This window comes from Emydura macquarii, unplaced genomic scaffold, assembly GCF_026122565.2.
Source record: "Emydura macquarii macquarii isolate MOO-44397 ecotype Brisbane River unplaced genomic scaffold, CSIRO-AGI_Emac_v2 contig_1876, whole genome shotgun sequence".
NCBI classification, from domain to species: Eukaryota; Metazoa; Chordata; order Testudines; family Chelidae; genus Emydura; species Emydura macquarii.
This window is the reverse complement of record NW_027132013.1, coordinates 3,939,531-3,964,124: the sequence shown is the minus strand read 5'-3', so window position 1 is coordinate 3,964,124 and position 24,594 is coordinate 3,939,531. Positions and strand designations below refer to the sequence as shown.

General features: G+C 39.8%; 1 protein-coding gene across 1 annotated transcript in view; it reads left to right on the top strand.

Moving 5' to 3' along the window:
• SHANK2 (SH3 and multiple ankyrin repeat domains 2) overlaps positions 1-24,594 on the top strand; it is a 621,534-nt gene that overhangs the window by 421,807 nt on the left and 175,133 nt on the right. The window lies entirely within an intron of this gene.

Below are 24,594 nucleotides of genomic sequence, written 5' to 3'. Positions count from 1 at the left end.
TTAGTGACAGAATAGACTGAATAGATTTTCAAGGTAGACAACAAATTTACACGCCTCTACAAGCTTTGAGTATATTTTATATACTGTATATTTACTTGAGGTATGTAACTAATACGATACCAAGCAGGTCATTGACTTATAATTTACAATGATAAGTATATATCAATTCATGTGCTTAAATATGCCAAGATACTTTAAAAATGGGAATTACTGGTATGATGGGTCTTCAGCTACTTTGTTTTTAAGATTTCGTTATGGGGGTGCTCTGCATTTGAAGGATAGCCTGATATATAGGCTGCTTTTTAGAACATCTGTAGAAGTGTCAGTGCAAAATTATCTGTCTTTTTAGTGGTCAATTTTAGTTTACAGGAACTATTCTCAGGCAGCTTTGGTTGATCGATTGATTGATTGATTGTGAACAACGGCTAGCTATCTAAAAGGGAGATAACAGTTGAGAAAACTACTTGTAAGAGTCGCTTAGGAGATTCTGAAGAGGTGAAACAACTGTAGCAGAATTAATACTATACAAAAATATAACTTGCTTTCCAGGTTGCAAACAAACTTCATAAGGAGTTAAATCAACTTCCAGACCACAGTTTAGCAAAGCACTTAAAACATGCATTTAAATACTGCCCTAAACAGGGAGGGTATAATCCATCAAGGCCTTAATCCATATTTCAGTGCAGTAAAGTTGATTTGTAGCCTGTTCTGAAAGAGAGAGTTGTAATGTGTAAACCAAGTCTAGTTGCATGTATAATCTGACCCCTTGAGCTGCTACTTAAATTGCAAAATTCACCATAGAACAAGAAGTACTAGTGCAGAAGAATCACAACTTTACTTTGATCATACAGGTCCCTGAAGGATTTTTTTCCCAAAGAAAATGTTGTCTTTCCTTCCATTTTATCAACTGTGTGTGTAGTGCACAGTACTTTCCCCATTATATAAACCATACTTGAAAGAATTTACTTTGATGCAAAAAGGGTTTAATGTATGGGAATTGTGTGCTTTAAAAACAACAACAAAACCCACCTACAACTTAACACTAGCTTTATACTCCAGAATGTTTTTTACATTATCAGGGATCAGTAACAGTTGAAGTGTAGTTCATATTACAATGTGGGATGAATATCATAATAACTGGATGTTATATGGTCTTGCCACTAAATGCCAAGGGATTGATGTCTTCCAAGACTCTGAAGTTTATGGTATTCCCATAAACCATTTTGTAGGGTTGCCATTTTTTTTTGCTGAAAATAATCAGACCAATAAAATCATGAAACATTCTTAATTGCTTGTTGCCTATTTACATTTGTTTGAAAAGCCATATAACACTAATTTAGCTTACTCACATGCTGAAAAACTTTTTTGCATCAGATTTAATTAATAACCTGTATTAAATTTACATTATAGCAACATACTTACTGCCTTTGCATGAAAATTTTCGTGTGTGTGTGTGTAAAAATAAATGTTCTCTTCTTCCTTTATTCTTAAATACCATTGCATTTTTGTGACAGAATCTAGTATGAAAAGAATATACACTTTCAATAGTCCTTCTGATACAGCACAAACAAAATTGATGGAAAAGTGCAAGAATGAGTGAGAACTTTCAGAGTGAGACTGGGAAAGAGCTGCGGTTTTAATGTACACTTTAGTAAGCATTTGGGCATTCTAGATTTCAGGTAATTCTTGTTAGCATTGATAATCCATCAGATATGGAATTCGTTTCCCATATGATTTATATAATTAGAGGAATACTATGTAAGTTGTCCTTTCAATTATTCTTTAGGTTTTGATATCTTTATGCTATATTACACCGTAATACCTGCCCAAGTGAAAAAATGAGTGAGAATAGAGCAAATTACTAATGCAGGAGGGTACCAAATCATGTCTGGATAGTTTTCCATGACACTTATAGCTAAGCCATAATTCCACAAATAAACCTTCTCAGTGGTCAAGCTGACTTGATCAGTGTGATAATATATATGAGCAATTGGATTTTTACAGCGCTTGTACATTGATTGATTAAATTCTATAAGTTTATTGACTTGAAAAAATTGCTTTTATATACAATATAGGTATATGTTAGAGGATTGAAAATAGATATGTTTGGAAGAAAGAGTCAGAACAAGGTACTTCTCTGTTCACCCTCTCATTGACTTGCTGGATGACCTTTAACTATGCACCTAAACACTCTCTGCCTTTGTTTCCCCATGTGTAAAATATGGGTGTCACCACATTTGCTTCATAGGAGGGTTTCAAGGTTTAATTTTTTTCGTGTATAGTGCTTTGAGAGCCTTAGATGGAAGATGCTATAGAAACACAAAACATAAGATCTAGTTTAATTACATTCATGTTGATGCCATTGGGAAGCTATTCCATTGTTTCTGTGTCTGGCTTGTGTAATAGTTCTCTTGCTTCTACTGCTGTTAGCAAAATTAACATCAAGAGAGACTAACATAGGAATTTTCCCTTACAATTAAAACAGCTGTACAGCCATATAAAAATACTATAGAGTGAATAAAATTAACTTCTTATTTTATTGATTTGATACTTGATTCCAAAGATTGTCAGATAGCCTATAAAAATAAATAGGTTTATTTTTGCTACTGGAAACTTTTGGGAAAATGTATGACAATTGCTTTTTTAGTAACTTTATTTTCTAATAGAAATCGATCCTTTTTAATTGTATATTATTATTCTAGGTGTACACTCCTGTCATATTTTTTTAAAAGAAACCCCTGAACTTTTAACTAGGGTATAATTAAAAACTAGTTTACCACTGCATAACTACAATTACTCTTGCCAGCTTTGCAAAGGCTTTACATAGAGTCATAGCTTCTAAGGCCAGCATGGAACACTGTGGTCAACTAGTATGACCTCCTGCTTAGCACAGGCCATTAAATTTCTCCAAAATAGTGTGTGTGTGTGTGTGTGTGTGTGTGTGTGTGTGTGTGTGTGTGTGTGTGTGTGTGTGTGTGTGTGTGTGTGTGTGTGAGAAATATATCTACTATTGCGTCACAATTGTAGTGGTAATGTCATAATGAAACAAAAATATACTGTAAAAATAAAACTACTTCTGGAATGTTTTACTAATACAATTTTATTTGTTTTTCTTGGCTAAGTGAAATGTTAAAACTTGCATTACTGACCCTAAAGTAATGGCGTGCATTTGCAGAGAAATTGAAATTTTATTATCATCGGAGTACTGATGACTTTTTATAATGTAACTGGAATTCCAGGTATGTGACTAACAATCTAACTTTTTATTGTTACAACAAGAAGAAAGCAAAATTCAAGGTTTGATTGAAAGATTTAAAATAAAGCGAATATTTCAGTGGATAGCTATGCAAAAAACAAAACAAAACAAAAAATATCTGAGTTGATATATCAGGATGGAATCCATGTAAGATTTATGGAACATTGGTTTCTAGACTAAGAGGATTCCTATTAAGATCTTTCTCCTTTTAATATTGATCCACCTAATACTTAGGTGACACATGAAGAGAAGTTTGTAGCACATTCTTGCCCTTTACTTCAGTTGTTAATAGGCGTTTTATTTGGTGTAAATCTGTGTTTAAGTATAGATGAAATGGAAGCAAAACGTCTATTTTATTTTATTTTTATTGTACATGGTTTTATTTAATATTTACTTTAGGCCAGAATATCCATTCTTTGGGTCCAGATACATAGAGAAGAAGTAATAAATCATTTTGGACAAACTTTAAAAGCTGTACAATCAAAGAACTGATTTTAGATTTGCAGGTTTAGCAGTAGAAGTTCTTTTTGTTTCTTTATGGTACATTTAAGTTTTTGATGGGTAGAAACTGCATATGAGAATAATGTGATATTAAATTGATTTGACGAGCAACCTTTTACTATTGTAACCAAGAGAGTGTAATTCATATCTTCATTTTTTGAGAAGTATAGTGAAGCTTTGTTTTTCATATCTTTACTGGGAATATCAGATTGTGTAAATTAGGAAAATTAGTAATTATTTGTGTGCATGCATATAGCACTTACTGCTGTGTGTACTTTAAGAATAGTTTATTTTTAAATAGCTTTGTTGTTTACAGACCTAATCCTGCAGATTTACCTGCATGACTAGCTTTCTTTCACAAATATGGTTGAAATTCACCCTTGTGCAGGGGGCCCACACAATGTCTTAAATCCCGCCGAATCCTTATTTTGAGAATTTAAAGTGGTGGGCAAGCCTTATGCTGTCCCTCTGTACTGAGGGAGATTTCATGTAATGTGTGGGAGGAAGCATACTTGTGGGAGCGATTATTTGTGGGTTCAGGAGCTATGTTCTTACCCAAAAAACTGCATGACATTTCATTTAGTAGATTTTAAAGCAGAGGAGGAGACCATTACAATCATCTACCCTGACACACTACATAATATTAGGATCTGGAATTTCACCTATTTCAACCCCCCATAACTTCTGGTTGACCTATGGCATACCTTAAAAAAAATCCAATCTTAATTTAAAGACTAGAACCCAGATCCTCAAAGGAGTTAGGCACTGAACTTTCATTGATTTCAATAGGAGTCAGGCAGCTAAGTGACAGAGAATTCTTCACATCCCTAGGTAGGTTGTGTCAAGGGTTAATTACTCTCCCTGTTAAAATTTTGTCTTCTGAAGTGATCTGACTTCTGCTTCCAGCCATTGGATCTTGTTATAACTTTGTCTGCTAAATTAAATAGCTTTCTACAATCAGAAATCTTCTCCCATGTAGGTACTTATATACCACAATCAAATCACTTCTTCACCTTCTCTAGGGTAAATAGTTTCATTTGTATCTCACTGTGAGGCAGGCTTTCAGACCTTAAATCATTCTTGTAGATCTTTTCTGAACCCTTTCCAGTTTGACAATATCCTCTTAGGTGTAGAGAACAGAACTGGACATGGTATTCCAGTCAGTCTCTCTAATATTGTATTCAGTAATAATGACGTCTCACTACTTTTATTCCCTAATGCTTTTATTCTGTATTCCACTGGGTATACATCCAAGGATCATGCTGGCTTTCAGAGTCATCACACTGCATTGGAAGATCATGTTCAGTTGGTTGTCCACCATGACTCCCAAGTGCCTTTCAATAATATTCCTCTCCAAAATACAGTCCATCATTCTGTAAACATACATTGCATTTTGCTGAATTAAACCATATGCTGTTCAAGTGACCCCAGCTTACCAGTGATCCAGTTCATTCTATGGAACAAACCCGTCCTTATAATTTATCTCTCCAACAACTTGTGTGTCATTTGCCAGCTTTATCAGGAATGATCTTAGGCAAGAAAATATATCATTGATAAAGATATTCATTAGCATTGGGCCAAGAAGAGACCCCTGTGGGGGACCACTAAAGACGCCCCATTGATGATGATTCCACATGTACATTTTTAATCTTATCAATCAGTTTTTAGTCCATATAATATGTGCTATATGGTTTAATTTTTTTAATAGTGCTTATTTAATATTCGGCAAGTCATGTTGTATTAAGACAAATGGCTTAGAGAAGTCTAACTATTATGTTAATGCAGTTGCCTTTATCAACCAAATTGTTTCTCCTAAAAAAATGTGAAGTTTAACCAGACCTATTTTCCATAAGACTTTGACTGCATTTTTTATGCTGCAGCCTCCAGTGCTTTGATTGCATCCTGTATCAGCCCTTCTGTGATTTTGCCTGGGGTTACATCAAACTAACTGATAACTACCTGGGACATTCCACTTACACAGTTTAAAAGTTTGGCACAATATTAACTTCTTTCCATTCCTCCAGAACTTCCTCAGTATTTCAAGATTAGTTAAACAATCACACTGAGTGGCTCACAGAGCTTCTTACTCAACTTTAAAAAACATAATTCTTGGGTGTAAGTTGTCTGGTGCTTCAGATCTAAATATGTTTAACTTTAGCAGTTGCTGTTTAACATCCTGCCAAGTTATTGTTGGAATAGGAAGTACTTTATTATGACTTTAAGAAGTGACTACATCATCCGGCTCCTTTCCAAAATACAGAAGAGAAATGTTTATAGAACACTTCTGCCTTTTCTGCATTATTATTGACATTTAGTCCATCTCTACAGCCCTACAGATCAATGGATATCAGCTTCATGACTGCAATTATCTGCATCTGCAAATGCAGATATCCACTGATCATTTTTGTGCATCGTGGATTGGATGCAGATACAAATTTTGTATCTATGCAGGGCTCTATCCATCACTATCTGGTAATAGACCTATCCTATTTCTACGATTGTTTCTGATAGACTTTTTTAAAATTCCTTCTTTTTGTCCTTAACTATGCTGGCCATAGATTTTTTTTTTCTTAGATGTTTACATTTTTCTTATCAATTGTCTGTATTTATTATGGCTAATTTATAGTCATTGCTATCAACTTCCCCCTTTTTCCATTTGATTGATATATGTAGGTTTATTGTTACTTTCATTTCCGTTTTTAATCAGGATAGTTTTTTAATGGAAATAACTACTTTTTTGTGATTGTGGAAGTGGGCTGAGTATCATTTTTAAACAACTCCATTATCATTCATGATGTTTTATTTTCATGATTCCTTCCTGTCAGTTTTGTTCAACATTTTCAACTTTGGGAAATGGGCTGTTTTTAAAGCACCAAATGTGCGTATTTGTTTATATAAATATATATTACTGGCCAGGATTATAGATGGTTTACATATAATAAATGTAAATTGGGTGCAAATGATCATAACCTAGGAAATCTCTGTTCTTTTACATCAATGATCAATTGATCTTTAACTGTTAGAATGAGATCTAATATAGAGTTATCCCAAGGTTAGTGTGTATAATCTCAGCCCTGTATGTGACTGGAGATGACTTTTTATCTTGTTACACAAAAAAGCCGAAAGAAATGTGTAGCTTTGGAATGGTTCAGTCTTTACATAAAATTGGACATCGTAGGCCTCAGTCTGTTTATCTTTCCGTTTTACTATCAACTTTCTCTGTTGCATCAGTTTTTTAGTGTCTGTAAGGGGGTTGCTGTCAGTGGCAGTTATATCATTTGTGCACTTGAGTCTGCTTTGCTCAGAATAATGAGAAAATGAAACTGTGGTCAATAAAGGTGCTTTCACTCCAATTCTATGCACCATTCACAGCTGTGATATTTCTAGCATAGATCTTTTTCCACATAGAGGGTGCATGTGGGAGCAGCTTCTCTTTAACCCTGTCTGCAAAGAGAGTGCTTCATGAGAGGGCCCCAAAGGAACAGCAGGACTTCATTGAACAGCCATGTCAAAGCATTCAATGGCAGCCACTGCAGAGTACTCAGGGTAGCATGTGTGGAAGATCCTTAATTAATGAGCTCCTGTAAAAGTAAGGCAAATCACAGTGTCCTGAGTGAGATTTTGATTTAGACAAAGAGGTCTGTGGGATGCAGCTCAAGGCTGTTTTTAAAATCTTGCATCACAAATTCTGATGATTGATTGTCTTTTTCCTTTTCTATTAAATGGTATGAGTTCCTGTGTTCAGAATTCTAACTGCTAGAGTTTACTTGGGCACATGGTTTTGATGAGTATCTGAAATTTGAGTTCCTTAATCTTTTTACATTAGTTCTCTCACAGTTTCTCTGTTCCTCTCTCTTTTTCCCCCTGCCTATGGGAGTATCCATCCTCCTTTCTCTTATAAAGTTCATCTCTGTTTGCACAGATGTCGTTTGCATACCCAACATTCAAATGACTAGGTAGGCAACAGAGAAAATAAGAGAATTCTGTTGGATTATTGTTGCCTATTTTATAGGATGTATAATGCATTCCTGTAGAAACTTCTTTAGTATTATCTTGACTTGAGTTCTGCTCAATACTAGGAAATAGTAAGTGTGTAAGCCAGAAAAAAAGATTTAAATGCAAACATTGTAAAGCAAAAGGTTAATATTTTCTTGTGTTAAGTTTCTGGGTTGTCATTGCTTGTCTTTTGTTCCACTCAAAAACTCAAAGTTGACAAGTTAATGTCTACCCTAAAACAATAACTTGCAGTAAGTTCTGTCATAGGCAGCAAAGTTGGCATTCTTTTATATGAAGTGATTTCCTCTATTTCTATATTAAGAAAGATTGTCCGTGCATATTGTAGAGCATTCTGGGTTCTATCCCTGGACAGCGTAGCTCCCCAGGGCAAGCTAACCTACTGTATTGTAATTTTTACCTAAACTGGTAAATTAGAGTAACTTTTAGGAAATTATAAAATTTTCTAAAAGGGGATATGTCCTATTATGGTTTTGAGACTTATCTGGATGGGTAGTACATTGCACTAATAGAGTTATCTGGTACTGAAAGGTTAGAAAGAACCTCTCTGTATGTAGTATCTCATAGCAATAGTTTAATTTCCCAAACATCAAGATCAGACACTAATGTCTCATAGGTTTGGGCTCAAATAAAACTGAAATATGTTTTGGTCTGACCAGCAGTTGGAGGTTTTAGGCAATCCCTGATTACCAATTAGTCACATAATTCTCTCTGACTCTGGTGACTCAGTAACACACTTTGTGAGTACAACATTCTTGATACTTGATAGAATACAAATTTCTACAGGCAATAAGAAACTTTATGTGAAAATTTGGGATTATACCTCTCTTGCTTTTAAATATGTAAGAGTTGGTGTCAAGCAGGTATGGGTGTGACTATTGGAATAAAATAGGCGTGATTATGCTTCCCAAAGACAAACTGTGTTTCTACACACCTGAACAGAGTCAGACCATGCTGAGCATTTTTGCAGTTAATGAAAAGTGTTTTGCCTTCTTCCCTGACAAACCTGACTCCTCTGAGCTCATTAAACATTATATGGTGTTAGAAGTTGCATGAAACCCAATGCTGCAACTATTGATTCATCAGAGTTCACTGGGTTTGCGAGGAAACCTTGCAGAAAAATGGCACCTGATTAAGACCCTTCTCTTAAGAGAACTGCAAACAAAGCACTTTTCCTGCAGGTAGTGACACTATTCCACATTGCAGATTTACCAGTATGAACATCTCTTATTCTCAGCAGAATACCCACAGATTAACATGATAGATGAAAAAGCTTTTCAGGCCACTGACAGCTCACTAACTGTGACCCTAAAGATCAGTAACTAGTTTTATTGGATCCTAAAAATACATTTAAAAAAAGAACTAGCTTCCTCCCCACAGATGCAAATAGATCGACAAAAAAGGACTTTACTTCCCACAAGATCTCGGTTATTCAAACCTAAGCAAATAACTGGCTTAAAAATACAACTGAAAGGCAGACAAAATCATTTTGCTGTTGTCAGGCATGCAAAACCGCTGCCCAGAATGACATCCGAGCGACCAGTGTGCTTCTGAATAGATGATCGCTAGAAGTTGCTGTCTCAGGTTGAGGGCAAGTGCATTTGTATTCCACCTCCATGGTCCACCAAGGGCACCCACTTTAAGCTTCTGGTTCCCAGTCATCATTTTTCTTGGCTGAAGACCCGTGTCTCACTCCCTTGGGGACCAGGATTTTTCAACTGTATTGTATCTTCAATACAAATGCATAGAGCACTGTACGGATACAACTTTTGTATCCGCATCCAATCCGCAATCTGCAAAAATGGTCCGTGGATATCCGCAGATATAAAGCGGATAGCTACAGATTTGCAGGGTTCTACAAATGCAGGCAGAATTGCAGTGGGGCAGTTGCAGGAGCACCATAATTTCTGGAGGTTTTTTTTTTACTTTTGAGTTCAGTTTTGTGACCAAAATACTCCTTTATTTTCATTACAGAGTCTTTTGCATTTAATTTCTCACGTGTCCTCAAAAATAAATAAATTCATAGGAAAAGGTCCTTTGCCCACTCCTTTCCATGCTGCTGTAGGTATGGGATTCAGAATCAATGGCAAATTTGGGTGCAATCTTTCTTCTCTCCTACTTTTACTATTTCAATTTGAATTGGGGCATTTATGTAGCATTCATATGTTAGCAGAGGGATCTGGCTTCCACACTAGATGATGAAGTGCTTAAAAACTGACACTGCAGCGCAGTTTTTTGTTTTTGTTTTTTGAATCACACGTGAAAAGCTTCTTCCCTATCCTCCTCTTAGCTTTAAAGACCTAATTCCAGTACTGGATTGCCTGATCCAAGATTGTTTTAAAGAAAATATCTGGCTCAGTCGTGACGAATTACCATTCTTGGTAGAACCAGATTTATGAGGTGTACATGAGAAAAACTGTTTTCATGGGACATTGCAAATGCTATTCATCTTCCTGAATGAATAACCCTTGCATTTTTTTAAATGTCCAAAACTTTTTTCCTTTGAATGTGGGATTCTGCCTTTTTTACTTCCAGAACCTCAGACGTATGGCTCAAATTAGAAATATTCTGCAAAATAAACAAAAGGTCATGAGCTTAGAAACCAGGCTACTGTCTGTAAAGTTTTTACTTACGAGTGTTAAAGTAACACCAAAGATTATTGTAAATGAAAGAGATTACAGAGGAAACAATATTTGTCTCATTTTCAGTTTTATGTTTTTGGCAGCAATTTGTGATGTCAGCTGCCATGTTTCCTCTATACAGTCAGTTTCTACTTTTTGCCTGTTACTTTCTCAGTGCAGTCTCATGGCTGTTTCTTTCTCCTTCTGTCCTTGAGATAACTGGAACTCCTGGACAGCCTTTATGACGTGGCAGGTTCCTTTTTTCTCTTGGTGTTGGAGGTGACTTGGAACTCAAGATCTCTAAAGGTCTGACTAGCGTGTGCACTGGAATCTTTCTGGCAAATAGCTGTGATGGACAGTGAAAGATTGGTTCTTGAAAAAATCCATCAAACAAACGCTTAACAGGAAAAGATCAGGTAGCTAAGTGCATCTTTCTTTGCTGACGCAGGAATAAATATAACTCTTTTTTTTTTTTTTTTTTTTTCTTTTTTTGGTGGCTAAATCTGCAGAGTCAAATATGGTAGCCCACAGACACCTGTAGTTGGAGCCTTGGAAAGTTGATGTGCTTCTACGCACACAGTATCACTCAGAGCAGTCCATGTCAGAAAGTGTCCGTTCCTAATCCAGTATCACAGCTGTTCAGCTGGTTGCTGAAACAAGGAACTTTCAGTCAAAGGAGTAGTATGACCATTCTAGATAGAATAAGTCACTGTAGAGGAAAATTTTTAACAAGCTGGAGCATGCATCTGGGATATCGCTTGGCTCATGGAAAGTAGCTGGCATCAGAGTGCTCAAATATATATATATTTCCTAGAGCTGCAAGCAGTGAGACTAGTACTGATTCATATCAGACACCACATAGCTAATCCTCATGTATTATTGATTTCCGTTAACATCTTGAGTATATGTCAAGATATAGGTGGAGTTCAAGCTCTGTTATGCCCCCAGAAGCATAAATTCATAAAAGGCCTAACATTTGAAGTTCTGGAATAGCATCCTAGAGATTAACTATCTGTTGTCCTCCTTATATCCCCATGTCATAAGGTTTTTTTAAAGAAATTGTGTATCATAAGATTCTGTAAGATCACAGGAAGTTTTTTAATGAATACATAGGAATGTAATACTCAATTTCTCCATAATATTGTGTTAGTTTGTACTGTTGGCAAAAGTGCAGCCTCACGCATAATCTTTCCTTCAGTTAACTTATTCTAATATGTTCTGCTCTTCTAACCAAGTGAATTATTCAGTCATGGGACTTAAACCTACACTCCTCTTCCTTATTTCAGTAATGGTTGTGCCAGGACACAATCACAACTTGAAAATCTGTTGAAGTGACTAAGAGAGGGCATTTAGTTTTAACTAAAATGTGGCTCATTATGACTTATTTTAAGTACTGGATGCAAAAAAAGTTCCTCTTTAAATGACCCCAAATATTAATTGCAAGTATTTCTGAACGCTTATGATCAGAGTTCCAAATATCATTTTTGGATTTTCTATATATATACTTCATCAGTCATGAAAACCAACTGAGTAATGGGTATGAGCAATGTCCTAGAAATATCGGTTGGAGATAGAAATGTGTCCTTAAATCCAAAGTTAAACTCTGTCTCTCAGTGGGTATTAACTCCCATAAACCCCTACTAATTGAGAACTATGCCTCGGATAGTTTAATGTGTTAAGAAATGCTCACCCTGCTAGCTGAGGTTGGGCTTTGAGACTGGAAGCCATGTAGCATCTTTGTTCAGTATTATTTGTTCAGCAGTATTAGCTCAGAAGCATTGTTCCTTTTGCCACCTTCCTCCCACTCCCCACCCCCTTTTGAGAGTTACTGTTTTCCCCCCTTTTTTCCTGCTCCTTCCTCATGGTGTGGGGAGTGGATGACTCATGGCATGTCTGGGTACTTGGCCTTCTCTCACTCACTACTGCTGCCAGTAGGCAGTAGAAGTGATGCTGGTCTATGTTGTAGACTTCTGTCTTCGGGAGGGGTGAAAGGAAAGAATTGGAAATTTCCTGGGCATGGGGAGCCATTGTAGGCTCACTCTTCAGCCCCATTCTTCCCATCCTTATATTAGGTATCCTGGACACCCTGTCATGACAGGAATGACCAATCACCAATTATAGGTCTGGAAAGGCTTTTTCTCTATGACAAAATTGGCAAACTGCTGTGTGGGACCACTTCATCCAAGCGGTCTAGTTGTGGGGAGGGTTGAGTTATTAGTTACATTACAGTTGTTGCAACTTTAGGTTCCAGTATGTCTTGCAGATCTAGACAGATTCATTTGAGTTCTAAATCCCAGTGGACTGTTCTGGCATTTGTCCTGGGCACTCCTGTGGCATGGTGAGGGGGCATACCTCAATGTTTGGCCCAGCTTGTGACTCCTCTACCTCTGATGAGGAGAGGAGAGCTCAGGACTATGGCATCTTGACATGCTCCTTTGGCGGGTCTTAATGCTTCACTGGCTTCACCTCACCCTCTGGTTAATAATACAACAGAGGCCATTGGTACCCATTTGAGATCTGCAGTGGAATAGCCTGGCCTGAGAACTTTTGGGGTAATTTACTCTGGTTAAGTATTTGTTAAATAAAGCTTCAGCCTCCACAATTCGCTTATAATGTGATGTGCATGTCTTATTGTTTCCATGTCCTCATCAGTTAGTCAGTTTTAATATGAGTCAGGCAGTCACTTATGTGCATTTACCATTTACCCTCTTGTTGTGGGGTTGGTACACCCCTCCCGTTTTGGGGACAGGGAAGGGGGCGTTATGGCACTGGGCCTGAGTGCAATTGTCCACCCTGTGCCTCCGGGCGGTACAGCCTAGTGGCCAGAGTCAACAGATCAGCCCTGTCTTACGGGGCTGTAGGGCCTAGTGGCTGGAATCAATAGGGCGGCCCTCCCACGCAGAACTATGTGGTGGGAGTAGGCCGCCACCTACGGGTAGGGAGACCTAGGCCCTCCCTGCTCCACCGAGTCCTAATCCAGGGCCCTGGTAGTGATGAATGGATCACTACTAGGTCAGTGGGGATCCGTCCGAAACATGCTGCCTAGTTTCGCGGTTCCACAACTGGATCAATATCTGTTTTCCCTGGGTTACTTCCTACCCTGTCCCCTGGTGCCGCTATCTATAGCTCTCCTGGCCTCTGTGTGTGTTGGCTTGCGGAGTTCCCAGTGACTTTGTTCCTTCTGGGACTTCCATGGGCATCCAGGTGTCTGTGGTCTGGGGCTTTGGCAGCTCCTGGGAAGAGCCTGCAAGATGCGTCCTCTCTCCTTGGCCATCTACCCTGGCTGAGTTGGGCAGCTCTCCTTTGTACTCAGGCTCCAGTTGGAGCATGCACAGCAGAATCAATGGGGCAATGGCCTCTTCCTCCCACACAGTGCGATTAACCCCTGCTGAACCAGTGCGGGGCTGACACACTCCATCACACCTCCAAAAATGTCAAATCTAAAATTAAAGATCTTCTATAAACTGGTAAATTCTAGGAAATTCAAATTCAGCTGAAACACTGTCCTTAAACTAGCATGTTCATAGATACACATAATGTCTTCCTTAAGATAGGCACAGGTGGGTTATGCATGAATTGTATCCTTAAACCCTCTTTTTTCCATGACATGGTCAATTTAAGCTTGTCTCTGGAAGTTATTTTCATTTATTTAATCTTCTTTTCTTGTTTGGCCCAAATGTTAGGTCTGGAGTCTCTGGTTAGGACTTTCAAACCTGTCTGGGAGGACCAGATGCATTTTCCATTAATTTTAATCTTCCTTATGACTAATGAAAGATCTCTAAACTCTTCTAGATGGCACTGAAAATCTCAACCTAAAGCACTTTATCTATTCCCTGTAGTTCTATGGTGTAAGCTTCCCACACATCGCCTTGCCAACGTGTCTAAACTCTTTTTGAAAAGAACCACCTCTGGGCAAAAAGTAATTCATTGTCTATGTACGTTAATAATAATACCTAATATCACTTTTTATCAGTAGATCTCATAGTGCTTTATAAAGGAGAGGTACCATTTTACAGATGGGAAAGCTGAGGCACAGAGGTGAAGTGACTTGCCCAAGGTCACCAGCATACTAGTGGCAGAGCTAAGAATAGACTCCAGATCTCCTGTGTCCCCGTCCAGTGCTCTGTCCACTAGGCCACATTGTATGTCTTCAGTTTTTGTAGTTTATTTTTCTCCTGAGCAAGGGTGCTGATTAGTGCTAATTGTGCTGATTTTTTTTTCGATGCAGACATCTCTCATTTGGAAATAGATGGAGGTTATCAGTTTACGTCATATAGGCTATTGTATGGTACTGGTCACTACTGATCTTGGCTAGATTTGAACCAATGACTTATCTGTAACTGTTTTCATGTCTCATAAATAATTCTCCTAAGTCTTTCAGGATGTATAAATTTTGTGTGTTTAATACCAGGGAATATGAAAAGTATGAAATGTATAGATTATATGTGACAACTGGCCCAATATATTTTAGTAAACAGGAATAGTATTTTTTAAATTGCTCTTTTGTCTGCAGGCAATAATTGATGAGCAAAGTTGCATGTTAATTTGCATGGTAATCCTGTCTATAATTTAACCGCTAAATAAATTACTATTTATAATTTTTAGCTTGCCATCTAGGTGGTTTTAAAAAAAAAATTATATTTTGGCTGTGGTTAGCCCAGCTTCCGTTTCTAACTTTAATGACTGTGTCAACAGACTTTACTAATCCTACTTCAAATTATTCTTTACGAGTTTATTATTAGAATAGATACACAGTGGAGGATGAAAGTCTCTTAGATTCTGCAGTAATTGATTTGAATTCAAATCAGGTACAAACAAAATGGTCACAATGCTCTTGTGGGCAATTTTCAGTAAAGAGAATTTAGTACAGTTCAGCACAATTGCTGGCTGTTTTTCAAAATAGCTTGAAATTAATGTTTGGATGGCTGTATATGGCAAATTTATGTATTGACCCTCTTAAATATTAGTTGACCTTCAGATTGTCAGGATGGTGCAAATCCATCCATTTGGAGAGCTCAATTAATATACAACAAATTAAATTACCCTAAAAATAGGGACAATAGTCTTATACAAGAAGATATAAAAATTAAAGTGACCATCTAATTGTAAACTAGATGAAACCAATTATCACACTGCTATAAAAAGTGCCTCAAATATCAAAAGGGGGGGGGGGGGGGGGGGAAGGCGGAAGAGAATTAACAGAAAAAAAACATGGCAAGTGGTAGGGCAGATTAGTTTTCAGTTTGCAGAATATTAGCCTACGTTAATAGGCTCCCCCCTACTTATCCCCAGAATTTGATTTGTCATTTTCATTTTGTGCAGAAATGGTCTTCCCTGAAATCCTACTTAAAAATTATGCTTAAATTGGCATTCAGGAAGTCCTGATGAATGCTTCTGGTTTTACTACATGGTGTTTTAACAGTACCTTTATTTTAAATGCTTAATATTTATCTTAAACTAGTGACTACTTTTTATCTGAATCAGAGCTTTGCATCCTGGTCAAGGCTGTGCAAAGGAGGGTTCAAATGGTTCCAATGGAAACATGCCCAGAACTGTCAGAAGCCCATAAAGGGCCCTGTTTACTTTTTTTTTTAAACTTCTCTCACTCTTTTCTCCTATCTTGGAGCCCTAGCCTTTTCTGTAACTGCTGCCTTCGTTCAGCTTTGATTGACTTCATCCACATTCCTGAGCTCTGGCTTATTAGTTTCACCTGATATAACTCTTATTTGTCAGAGATATTATGAGTTTTAAGTTGATTTCTCTGAGTTTCACAGAAGTATTAGTTCGATCTTTTACTTGCTACTGCAGTCATTCCAAAGCTAGCCTTTCATTCGTGAAGAGCTTGATGGGTGAATTCTTAGTCAACTGTGATTTCCACCATGAATACCAACAAGCACAAGAATAGTACTCAAAAGAGCAAGCTGCAGCAGGCCTGTGGAAAAGAAGAAACGTGTGAGTGGTTTACAAAGTTTCATGAAACATGCAAAGTTCAGCCATCTTTCTGGTGAACAAGCCATGGATGGTTCTACTACTTGGAAATGGGAAAGGATGCAAGTATTAAAATTGCAGCACTTTATCAAAACTCCTAATGCCAGCAATCTTGATTGACGTACAAGTCAACTCTTGCCTCCTTGTTCTGTTTCTCTTGTTTACTTTTCCAAATTCCTCATCTTCCTTTGTAAAACAGGGCTCACAAACTTTTTCCACTTTAATGAGTGAGTATGCTAATATGAACATTTGAAGGAACACATTGAGGCAATTGCTAGAACTATTGCAGAATAGTTGGAAATGGGTTGCACATGAAACAAAGGTATGCAAACCTGCTAGCAGATGCAGAAGATCATGTGGCACAATATTTTGTATCAACTCTTAAATATTTTGCTGTAGTTAGGTAAGAGGTGTTTAGCTTTGATCGGGGTTCACATGAGAAACTAGACAATTCTCATAACGGTAATGGATTTACTTGAATTGCTTGCTATGATAGTATGCTGTGAGATCATGTGGAAGCTATTAAGGCTGGTACCATGAAAGTGATATATTTATGAAACCAAATTCAAAATAAATATATCAATAGGATTGCAAGAAAAGCAAGGTAGACTTTTTTTTTTTTTTTTTTTTGTTGATAAGCTTAGGAAAGGTAAATATTTCTCTCTTTTATGTTTGATTTCACTCCACACAACCCCTGAAATACTTGTGCTGTTCAGGAGAGAAGGTATGTTGATGTTCTTTGAGTGATGGCCCCTATATGTATTCCAAATGTGGGTGCACATGCGTGCCATGCACCAAGTCTAGAAGTTTTTCAGCAGCAGTGTCTGTTGACCCACAAAGTCGACTTACGTCGCCCCATGCTGCATGGGAGGTTATAAGAGTCTGTGCAGGTGATGTGCCCTCAGTTCCCCTCATACTGCATGGTTGGAGTCAGAACCGTCTCCTCATGCTCGTATCATCTGTGAGAACGACAGTCTATTGTAGATAGTTCTTCTTATGATTTCTGTAAATAAGTTAGTTACTTAGTGTATATAGTTGACCTGTATGGGGCCTCCCCCAACTCCTTCGGGGGATTATGCCCCGCGGTCCCGGGGTTCAAGAACAGCTCCTCGTGCCCTCGCTCGTTCTCTGTGAGCAACAAGCACACGCGTTGTCTCTACCATCTGGGCGAGATGCACCTTTTTACCCACTGTGATATCTGCAAGTCCTTCCCATCCAGGACTTGAAACACTCAACTTTTGTGCCTCTACAAGTTCCTCACGGCAGAGGTGCTCCAGCCTCGTGTGAGGTCTGACCCTGGACCATCGGTGTTGACAGTACATTGCCCCTCACCAGCAATGAGAGCTCTGGCCTCGGCTTCATGCCCAGATCCATCAGCACTGCTGAGATGGGAGAAGGCACATAAGGAAAGCTGCAAGCACTCTCTCAAACACTGCAGCAGATCCCCATCATGGACTGCTCTGACACATCACAATCCCTCCCAGAGCCGGGCTCAGTCGGGTGAGATGTTATATGATGACCCTCCAGGGCAACCCCCTAAAGCAGGGGGACAAGGTGAAGCAGAAGCAAGACACGTTGGCTCTTGTAATGACTGAGAGTCATGATATCCCACTGGTGCGCACTCCTTATCTGCGGCAAGATTCTCCAGGCTGCGCTCCACGTACCTCTTCTCAGTTCAGCAGATAACGGGATGTGCCCTGGACACTGAGCTGGACAGATCCACTGTTCCCCACCTCCCATCTTGAACAGCTATACCCACCCTTGCCACTTCTCTCTGTCACACAGCCACCTACACCGGAGATGAGCTGCTTCTCCTCAGCCATGACTCACCTCCACCGAGCATGATACCGCCCACACTGACAGCTTGGCCACTTCCAGGGGTTTCTTCAGATTTGGAGGGCTTCTCAGTGGAAGAGCTGTCATTCTTCCCATTCTCCTGGCATAGTATGGACTCCCAGACGCTTCTACCTTTTCCGATCCACTGTGCCTCAAGCCCACCTGGGTAGTATCCATATCTGTGGGGCTCAAGTACCATCAAGACCCAACCTCATGGCACCACTGGCCCGCGTGGAACCCTTATAGCTGACTGTTCCCACAATCAATGGTCTCATAGCAGCCCACTTCAGACCTATTGCAAATTCCTCTGCTTCTGCGTGGGCAACAACCACTATCAATTCAGGGTCAATCCACAGCCCCCAGGGTCTTCACCAAAGTCTTTGCAGTCACAGCAGTGAATACTTGGATGGGTAAACATGCACCTTCCAGGTAGTGATGCCATGCCTCAAGAGCAGCCTTGATGGCTAGCAGCTTTGTGTCATAGAGTTCATAATTCTGTTCCATGGGAGTTAGCTTTCTAGAATAAAATGCACATGGATGAAAATGTTTGGTGATCCCTGCGGTTGTGACGGTACCTTTCCAATAGCATAAATGGAAGCATCTGCCTTAACAATGAAGGACTTGGATAGGTCTGGGTGCTTCTATATGTGTGTGTGTGTGTGTGTATATATATATATATATATATATATATATATATATATATATATATATATATATATATATATATATATATATATATAGGTGACAAGGTGAAAGCCGCCTTTAATTGCTCAAAAGACCATTAGGCCTCCAGCATTCAGATAAAGATGGAATTCTTATGGAGGAATTGGATAATTGGGGCAACTATTCAGGAGAATATCCTGATAAACCTCCAATACAAATTCACGAATCTCAGGATGCACTGGATGTCATGGATCAACTTTGGTGAGGCCCAGTTCACAATGGTGTAAATTTTCTGTGGATCCATATTGATCTCATCAGGCAAGATGACATAATCCAGGAAATTGACAGTGGTGCAGTTGAAATCAGGTTTTTCTGGTTTGGCATACAAGCCATTTTTCCTGCAGTGTTGCAGCATGTTTTGGACATGCTGGTCATACAAAATCTGATGCTCTGAAAAGATGAGAATGTTATCTAAGTAGATCACAATGAACATGTCTAGGACATCTTTGAAAATGTCATTCATGAAATGTTGGAATGTAGACAAGGCATTGGGGAGGCCGGAGAGCATAACCAGGTTCTCATGGTGGCCAAACTTGGTGTGGAAGGATGTCTTCCACTCATCGCCCTCCTGGATGCGGACCTAATTGTACACACTGTGCAAGTTGAGCTTAGTAAAGATCTTTGCCATGCCAACCTATTCTAGAAGCTCATTAATCAATAGGAGAGGGTATTTGTTCTGACGGTAATATTACTGAGGGCCTGATAATCAACACAGAGATGCACTGTTCCGTCCTTTTTAACTAACAGGATGGGGGCTCCAATAGGGTGGATGGGGACTCCAATTTGGAGTGCTGGAGGAAGTTCTTAGCCAGATTTTCACCCAAGTAATTTGAGGGTTCTAGGGTTCTGATCATGATAAATACGTACAAAGGGTATCTTTGCTCTGACTGGAGGCCTATAGGGCAGATGTAGGGTTGATGTGGGGGGTAGGACATCTGCGGTTTTTTATCAAACACGTCCACAAGGTCTCTGTATTCAGTTACAATCAAGGAACCCATCTCTCCTGATGCCGATATAATACCAAGCAGGGAAGATGCTTTCCCAGGGGCCAGTTTAATTTCCCCCCCACACACACACTGGACCTTACTAGGCACTGCAGCTGGCACAACCAGGAGTCTAATCATACCTCCCATGCCACTCAGGAAATGTTTGGGCTGTAGAGGGGAGAGCCAAGGAAGCCCAGGATGAACCAAAAGTGCAGCAAAAAGATCAGGTTGAACTGCATAACCTCCTGAGTGTCCCAGATCTCGATGTGGAAAGGTGCTGTCTTGTAGGAAATAGGCCCAGAGAACAGTATACTGTATCAGTAGTTTCCACCTGCTCTTGGACAAGCTTCTTCGGGATGGGCAAATGGCTGGCATGGGCAAAGGCCAAATCTATAAAGATGCTGGATGCCCTGGAATTGATCGATGCTAATGATCAACAGCTTACTTTTTATGGTTGCTAGGGCCTGGAGATGGAAGGGAATTGCAGATATGGTTGGCAGGGCTCTCCAACAGTGCAGAGGCACATATGGGCAGCAGGGGAATCTGTTTGGGGAACTTGCTCTTTAGGTTATGTCCAACTGTAATCCCTTTACTATACTGGACAGGGTGGTTTCCGGGTACCATAGTGCGTCTGGTTCATGGAGGCACTTTAAGATGAAGTAGCCTTATTTTTGCAGTACAGGCAGAGGACATTTCAGCACCACTATTCCTTCTCTTGGTCAGTGAGTCACCTTTTGGTGGTATTGACCTGCATAGGCTCTGGTACAGAAATGAGCAAAGGGCATGGGACGGGGGGCCTGATGCTAGGCTGGGGATGGCTGGAAGCCTGTTTATTTTCCAGGCAACAATTGAGCAGCCAGTTGGCGATTCTTGTGCAGTGCTCAATGTAGGATGGTAATTCAACAGAGGGATTGACCCAAGCCAGTTTATCCTTTATGGTGTTGGTCAGTCCCTGATGAAAATAGTAGACCTAGGCTGCCTTGTTCCAGGCTATATCGGCAGCCAGGCACCAGAAGCAGGCTACGTAGGCAGAGACAGATCATGGACCCTGCTTGAGGAACTGCAGGGCTGCTTCAGTGGTGTGGGCTTGGTTGCGATCATCAAATATTAATGGGTAGGAGAGAATGAAATCCTCAAAGTGCCCAAGCATTGGGTCGGCCCATTCCAGGAGAAGTGATACACAGTCTAGGGGTTCTCCAGACAATAGACTGATAACCAGTCCCATCTTCACCTGATTGTTTGGGTGCAAGGATGGCTGCATCAGGAACAGCAAGCAGCACTGGCTAATAAACCCCTGAAACTTGTGGCGGTTGCCATTGGCAGGGGGATTTTCAGACCACACTTCAGGGCTGCTACTAGGAGAAGGCTCATGGGTCCTGGAAGGGTCTGGACCCATGCCCAGAGGAAGGTGTTCTCTAACTGCCACTGGGCAACCTATTTCTGGAGTAGGGATGTTGTCTCTGGTGGTACAGCACCCAGGTTCTCTATCCGGGCCCTGGGTTCTGATGTGGGAGTGTGTGCAAACTGTCAGGCACTGGGCTGTAGGTGGTGATTGAAGCAGAGGTTGGGAACAGGTTCCTAGGGTTCAAGCTGCGTGTAGAGTCAGGACTGGGCTGAGGGCAGTGCTGAAACCAGATTCTGGAGACAGGCTGTGGACCAAAGCCAGGGTTAGAGTTTCTAGACAAGCCAAATTAGGATCTTAGTTGGTGTCTGGATGCAGGCCAAAGGTCAGTGCTGGGTTGAAACCAGCCCAAGGTCTGGGGATCAAGATGTGGGTGCAGTGATGGAGTATATCAGGAATGGGGCTGGAGCAGGATTGAGGGAGTCTGTAACACTGGAAGGCAGCAACAGGGTTCCTAGCCGAGTAGTGCTGTTGCATAGACTAACTTGCAGCTCTGGCAGGGAAGGTGCAATATCTGTGCCTTGAGGTCATCTGACCCGGGGCCTACCCTGGAGTAGGCTGATGCAACATGCCTGAAGGATGAGTCACTGCAGGCTGTGCTTGGGAGATAAGACAGTGCAACTGAGTGAGAGCAGCCCTGGTCCGGCTGTGAGTTTGACTCACATTTAGTTCCTCTGCTGCTTTTTAATATGCATTTGTTTAATTCAAACTTGGGTCAAAAAATACTGGAGTAATACCTTGTTTTTTATGAAGACATTCTTTAGTATTAATGTGAGAAGTACATCTGTGGCATTAGTTTAAAGCATATTACATCATGGTTCTCAGCTGTGGAAAACAGTTGTATCATCTCAGGAGACAAAAATCTCAGCTGTACCATAATGATGCTCACTTGTCTTCCATTCAGTTGTGCATGCTCTAACCTTTAACACAGCAGGTAAAATTCTATTGTAGATGTATGTGCCCCTTGGTGTAGGAGGAAAACCATGGAGACTTACCCAAGAGGATCAGCGAGGTAGATAAGAGGTCCTCGCAAAAGCTATTTTCAAACTGTTCTCAAGTGTGACCTATCAACCACATGAAGGCTGTTCCTGGAGAGCTTTATTGTCACCTAGTACTGGCTTCTTCTCTGCTGCCGCTTCTACACCTGTGGAAGCAGATTGTTTTGTTGAGGAGTTAGTACAACCTAAAGAGCAAGTGGGTATAAAAGTCCAAAACCACTAGCAGGAAAAAACTCATGAGCCACCAACCAGGAACTCCCTGAGTGAGATACCTTGAGGTGAGTAGAGGATAGGAGAACTTGGGAAATGAAACAAATCAATACTGTTCTCTGTGTATATATACAAAACGCACTCAGTAAGGTGCCAGAGAGAGAGAGATAGTGTGGGATTGGTTCATGGAGCTGGCAGAGAGAGCAGGGGAAAGAATTCCTGGCCTAGAGTATCAATTGCAGTCTTACATTCCTGCTAAGGTGCTCATGGAAGACAGAGATTTCAGAGGACTGGAAAAGGTTTTGCCCATCTATAAAATGGGAAATAAAGATAACCCACGGTTTTACAGCACAGTCAGCTTAACTTCAGTACCTTGAAAGATAATGGACAATAAATAAGGATCAGTTTACAAACACCCAGAAGATAAGGTGATAAGTAACAGTCAGCATGGATTTGTTAAGAACAAACCCATGTCAAACCAACCTGATAACTTTCTTTGACAGGATAACAAGTCTTGTGGATTGGGGGGGGGGGAATGATAGATGTGGTATATCTTGATTTTAATAAGGTTTTTGATACTGTCTTGCATGACCTTCTCATAAACAAACTAGGGAAATACAACCTAGATGGCACTACTATAAGGTGGATCCACTGGTTGGTAAACTGTTCCCAGAGAGTAGTTGTTCGTGATTCACAGTCAAGCTGGAAGGACATATCGAGTGGGGATCTGCAGGGGTCAGTTCTGGATCCGGTTCTGTTCAATACCTTCATCAATGATTTAGATAATGGGATGAGAGTACACTTCTAAAGTTTGTGGACCATATCAAGCTGGAAGTGGTTGCAAGTGGTTTGGAGGATAGGATTAAAATTCAAAATGGCCTGAAGTAAATAGGATGAAATTCAGTAAGGATAAATGCAAAGTACTCCACTTAGAAAGGAACAATCAGTTGCGCACACACAAAATGGGAAATGACTCTCTAGAAAAGAGTACTGCAGAGAGGGATCTGGATGTCATAGTGGATCATAAGCTAAATATGAGTCAACAGTGTAACACTGTTGCAAAAAAAGCAAACATTCTGGGATGTATTAGCAGGATTGTTGTAAGCAAGACGTGAAAAGTAATTCTCCTGCTCTACTCTGCACTGATTAGGCCTCAGTTGGAGTATTGTGTCCAGTTCTGGGCACCACATTTCAGGAAAGATGTGGACAAATTGGAGAAAGTCCAGAGAAGAGCAACAAAAATATTAAAGGTCTAGAAAACATGATCTAGAAGGGAAGATTAAAAACATTGGGTTTGTTTAGTTTGGAGAAGAGAAGACAGAGGGACGGAGGGGACATAACAGTTTTCAAGTACATAAAAGGTTGTTACAAGGAGAAGGAAGGAAGAATTGTTCTCCTTAACCTCTGAGGATAGGACCAGAAGGAATAGGCTTATATTGCAGCAATGGTGATTTAGGTTGGACATTAGGAAAATCTTCCTAACTCTCAGGGTAGTTAAGGACTGGAATAAATTGCCTAGGGAGATTGTGGAATCTCCATCATTGCTAACCTGCTCTTAAAAATCTGCAAACATCTCTCAGGGATGGTTTAGATAACGCTTGGTCCTGCCATCAGTGCAAGGGACTGGAATAGATGACCTTACGAGGTCCATTCCAGTCCTACAATTCTATACCAGTGATAGTTTACAGCTGTTGCTCCTGAAGTTAATGACTTGAGTGGTTTTTTCCTTGTGAATGCCTATAATCATAGAATAGATCAGAAAAGCCTGCTCATTTTTACTTTCTGTATTCAGACTGCCTCAGCTGCTGGATAATATTTATTACATACTATCCAGCAGAATAGTATACAGTAGTAAACATGAGTGAAAGAGGTGTATTCTTTCACATACTTGCTCAAAAATTGGGTTTGATATCTAAAATCCACATCATGAAGAAAATAAACATGCATAGTAACCAGAAGAAGATGCATGGCAACCCACTGTGCTATTTTTATGTAAATGTCACGACCTCTTGGGGAAAAAAAAAAAAGAGAGAGAGAGACAGACAGAGTAAAGACACAA